The following is a 5,545-nucleotide window of genomic DNA, read 5'->3' on the forward strand; positions in this document are numbered from 1 at the left end:
TGAAGGATGTGGTCCCTGCCCAGCCAATTGGAAGAGAACAGACAAAATGTTTCTTTGTAGTAGAGGGTGCAATGTGCTCTCAAGAAACACCTGGTAGCTTCTCTCTAACTCAGGAGAAGACAAGGAATCCCTGAGAAACCTAGAATAGCTGATTAAGCTGAGTCACAGCAGGACGCAGTGGCTCACACCTGTAATTCCAGCACTTTGGGAGGCCAAGGCAGGAGGATTGCTTCAGCTGGAGAGTTTGAGACCAGCCTGGGCAACATAGGGAGACCCCATCTCTATAAAAACAAAACAAAAACAAATATTGATTATAATCATACATGTGTGTGGTAGTGCATGCCTGTGGTCCCAGCTACTCAGGAGGCTGAAGTGAGAGGATTGCTGGAGCCCAGGAGGTCAAGGCTGCTGTGAACCAGGCTTGTGCCACTGCACTCCAGCCTGAGCAACAGAGAGAGACTGCGTTTCAAAACGAAAAAAAAAAAAAAAAGGAAAGGAAAAAGTTGAGTCACATTTATGACAGGCTGGAGGAATGAACAAAGAGAAGCTAAGCAAAGGGAAAAGATCCAGGGATGTCTGACGGAATCATCCACGTAAGCCGACGGGTGCCGTCAGTGCTTGCAAAGACAATACCTGCCTCATCTCAGATGAAAAAATATGGCGCACGAAGACATAAGTGTTTGTGTTATTATGTAACTAGTACATGAGCATCATTCTTGTCTTCCCATAGGGTTTGGAGGACTTCACAGTGGTAAGCATTGTCACAAACAGACCAGAGCTGGTGAGCGCCGCATGCATAACCCGTCTAGATCACAGGCCTCGTCCCCTACCCCCTTCCCTCCACAGCCTCCAGAAACATGAACAGCTCTCTCTGCTGCTCACACCCATTGGTGCTCCTGGGGTAGCGGGTGACTAGATAATGGAAATATTTTATAGATCCTGTGATTTCAAGAGTAGAAAAAGCAGATTTTTGAAGAGAAGAAATCACTTAGAGGAAGTCATCAGGGCTGGTTGGTTTTTTATGGTGTTTCCTTTGCCCCCAAAACCTCTGCCCCTGGTGTGGCCTACATGTGTCGGTTTATGAAAAATCACAACGGCAGGGATTGTTTGGGATAAGATGTGTCTTCTAGGGACAGGATGTGGTGGGCTATTAGTCATTCATCATCAGCATGGATCGCCTGGCGCAGACTGCGTTTCCTCTATGAGAGCTGATAGTGGTTGTACCGAGGCAACGGACATTTGATTTGAAAGCAACTGAGGAGCAACTGGGTGATTGTGGAGCATGGAGCACTTTGAAGGGGTGAGAAGGAGTGGGATGCTTCAGTGGGAGCAAGAGAGCAGCTTCCCAACCCTGGAGACTAAGAATCGAGGGAGCATGCCAAAAACAACAGCCCGAGAAACTTCTCCAGGCCCTAATGTAATGAGACGACAGAAATCACAGAGCAGATGGCCAGAGTGAGGCATCAGGAGACAGTGCCCCGGGCCCTTCAGTGACCTCTACAGGTGGCTCCTGGTGCTGCTCTGGGGTGGGCTGTGGGTGCATCCTCCAGAGGAGGTGGAAACAGCTGGTACCTCCAGGGTTCCTATGTGCAGCTCTCAGGGCATACACAGTCCAGTACCTGCTACAGTGCTGGCAGCACAAGCACCAGGTATGGGAACTCCAACAGCTTCTGCCTGGCCCCCCTCCATGATGTCCAAGGTCGAGGAGGCTAAGAACTGGTGGGACACGGGGTGGTGGAGAACCACTTGAGGAATAAAAATGTGCTGGGAACTGGAAGTGGTTCTACAAGTGTCCATGCTGTGCAGCAAGTAGCTGAAAGGTGAAGCAGGAGATTCTGACCTGGTCTGCATTCCCACTTCCTTCCAGGCCTGTCAGCTTCTTTCCTGTCATCAGGAAAGATACAAAGAACCTTGGGGATCAGTGGCACAAGGGAATCCCAGTGCCTTTGTCCCAGTGAGCTGAGCTATGAGCCAGAAGTTTAGGGGTGTGGTTGAATTCCAAATGGCTGTCAACAAGGCAGGTCCAGTGGTGACAGATAATGGGAATTTTATCTTGGACTGGAAGTTTGACCAGGTACCTAAATGGGGTAAAGTGAACAGAGCTGCCAGAATGGTCCCACGTGTGGTGGGCACAGGCCTGTTCATCCACATGACTGAGAGAGTCTACTTCAGGATGCAGGATGGCTCAGTGAACAGGAGGGAACAGCTTTTCTGTTGACCTTGCAAGGAGTAGAGTGTCTTTACCCTCGAACCACAGGTCACAGCCAAGGGGGACGTTTCTTTCCAGGGGCCTTCACCTTCATGTGTCTGTGCCAGGGTGGACAACTGGCAGGAGGGAGAAGGCAGGGCAGTTAAATCCAGTCTTCTGAAGTATTGTTATTAAATATCTTTTTTTTTTTTTTTTTGAGACAGGGTCCTGCTCTGTTGTCCAGGCTAGAGTGCAGTGGCATGATCTTGGCTCACTGAAGCCTCCGTTTCCTGGATTCAAGCAATTCTCATGCCTCAGCCTTCTAAATAGCTGGGATTACAGGTGCCCGCCACCATTCCAGCTAATTTTTGTATTTTTAGTAGAGACAGAGTTTTGCCTTGTTGGCCAGGCTGGTCTTGAACTCCTGACCCCAAGTGATCTGCCTGCCTTAGGCCTTCCAAAGTGCTGGGATTACAGGTGTGAGCCACTGTGCCTGGCCTGTTATTAAATATCTTTTAAAAGAGAGAAATATAAACATATATTTTTACTATTAAAGCATTCAGGGTTTTTTAATAAAGATAAAAAAAGGGAAATCATAGTGAGGTCTGAGGATGGGTTTCCTGAGTTGTGCGCCTGGAATAGTAGCAGGAGTTAGGGTAAAAGAGTTCACTTTAGGAAATCAGGATTTAGTGTTTCTTTGCTGCAGGACTCCGCTGAGACTTTAACATGCTAATGAGCATCATATATACCCCAAAAAGACGACAATACAAAGTGTGTAACAAGTTTATTTTTGCAAACATTTGAAGGGCATCTCAGGGGATTAGTGGTCAACAGGATACATTTTGGGGGAATAAATGTCTTGTTTATTTGAAACATCAACATCTAAAATCTTGGGCAGTATTTTCACCTCCAAACCTCCGGTGAAAAGAAGGTGTTAGTTGGGCCATCTGTTTTCTTTCTAATTCTGGAATGTATACCCATAAGAAATGCAAGCAGGTACCATCTGAGTGAGGATTGATGGGGCAATGCAAGGAGGTAGGAAAGGCAGCGAAGGCAAAAGTCAGCATTATGAAATCCTCCCAATGCCAAGTGACTCTAAAAAACAGGAGGGGGATGCATTTCCTCCTGCGCTCCTCATTCCACAGCTGCGGGACCCACAGCTCGGAGCGCCCCACGCTCCAGTTACTAACTTTTCCTCTCCACTGACAATGCTCAGACCTGCCCAGCATGTCTCCGTTAAGTCCTACCACTTTTATCTCCTAAATGACTCTTGTATTAGCCTGTTCTCACATTGCTATAAAGAAATACCTGAGACCGGGTAATTTATATAGAAAAGAGGTTTAATTGGCTCACGGTTCTGCAGGCTGTACAGGAAGCATGATGCTGGCAACTGATTGGCCTCTAAGGAGGCCTCAGGAAACTTACAGTCATGGCAGAAGGCAAAAGGGGAAGTGAGACGTTTCGCATGGCCAGAGCAGGAGGAAAAATGTGGGGGAGATGCTACCCACTTTTAAACAACCAGATCTCATGAGAACTCACTTACTATCATGAGAACAGTATTAGGCAAATGGAGCTAAACAATTAGAAACTACACCCATGGTACATTCACCTCCCACCAGGCCCCACCTCCAACACTGAGGGTTACAACTGAGCATGAGATTTTGGGGGGGGATCCAAACCGTATCAGCTCTCGAATAAACTACTATGTGATCTAGCAACACCACTGCTGGGTATGTATCCAAGCGAAAAGACATCCATACATTTAAGAAATACCTGCATCCCCATGTCTGTTGCAGCACTATTCACATTAGCCAAGATATGGAATCAGCTTAAGTGTCCATCAGTGGATGAATGGATAAAGAAAATGTGGTACATATACATAATGGAATATTATTCAGCCTTAAAAAGAATGAAATCCTGTCATTTGCAACAATGAGGATGAAACTGGAGGACATCATGTTAAGTGAAATAAGCCAGGCACAGAAAGACACATACTGCGTCTTCTCACTCATATGTGAGAGCTAAAAAAAATTGAACTCATGGAGATAGAGAGCAGAATGCTGGTTAGCAGAGGCTGGAAAGGGAAGTATGGAGCAGGAGCTAGAGAAAGGATGGTTAGTAGGTACAAAAATACAGTTAGATAGAAGGAATAAGACCTAGTGTTCAGTTGCACAATAGGGCAACTATAGTTAACAATAATTTATTAGGTGTTTTAAAATAACTGAAAAAGTGGAATTGGAATGTTCCTAACACAAAGAAGTGATAAATGCTTGAGGTGATAGATACCACACTTACCCACATTTGATCGTTATACCTTGTATGCTTGTAGCAAAATATCACGTGCAGCCCATGAATATGTACAACTACTATGTAGCCATAGTAATGAACAATTTAAAAATATTTAGAAATAGCTCTCAAATCTTTCCCTTCCCTCCGACTCTAACAGTTCTCTAATCTCACACCTGGTCTCCCAACGTAGGGCCCCAAGGGCTCTCCCATGTCTGCTGCAGCCCCATCTAGCTCATCCTCTGTACTGCAGTCCAGCCTCAAACACAAATCAAATCAGGTCAGCATGCCCACCCACCCGCCTCTAGTTGAAAGTCCTCTCATTTTTTCTCACAGCGTGGAGAATCCTTTACTGAGGCTCAGAAGGACCTGTGTGGCTGCCCCTCTCACACCTCTCCTGCCTCTGCTCATCCACACTGTCCCTTGCTCCCTGCACCCCAGCCACATGGGCCCCCTCCCTGCAGATTCCCTGGTGCCATCTGCCATAGGACGTTGGCACATGCAGCCCTCTCTGCTTTTGCCACCCTCCCTCTTTCAGCTCAATCACATTTTCTCAGGGCATGCTTTTCTGGTGTCCCTGGCTGGTTCAGATCCTCCTGTAAGTCCTCATGGTACCATGCACCTCTCCTGTTTACTTCCTGCAGCTGCACTTGTGTTGATGTCTATGACTGTGGGATTAGTGTCTGCCTTTTGCATTGGGACGGCCAGTTGTATGTTCCACGAGGACAGGCAGTCTTTGTCCATTGCTGCAACTCAACTGCTTAGCATGGTGCCTCATAAATATGAGAACGTCAGTCTGGTAATACTATTTTATTTCATGGCTTGAGTGATTGGTTGGACCTAAATCCCTTGACAGCAGAGGTTTCTGCCCGAGATCCATGGAGTATATATATACCCTTCTAGAAAATGTATACAAATATTTGTGCAGTTACGTTTTTCTGAGCGAACGTACGCACAGAGGGCTCTATGAACTGCTCCCCTTCCTGTCAAAAAGTTACCCATGGTGATCCTATAATGATTTGGATTTTCAAAAGAATTACCTCTTACCCAAATGGATCTTAAATAACTAAC

General features: G+C 46.4%; 1 pseudogene; it reads left to right on the forward strand.

Moving 5' to 3' along the window:
- The first annotated feature begins 1,690 nt into the window (after positions 1–1,690).
- LOC144336480 (ribose-5-phosphate isomerase pseudogene) lies at positions 1,691–2,218 on the forward strand (annotated as a pseudogene).
- Positions 2,219–5,545: the final 3,327 nt, after the last annotated feature.

The sequence above is a fragment of the Macaca mulatta genome, chromosome 18 (assembly GCF_049350105.2).
Source record: "Macaca mulatta isolate MMU2019108-1 chromosome 18, T2T-MMU8v2.0, whole genome shotgun sequence".
NCBI lineage: Eukaryota > Metazoa > Chordata > Mammalia > Primates > Cercopithecidae > Macaca > Macaca mulatta.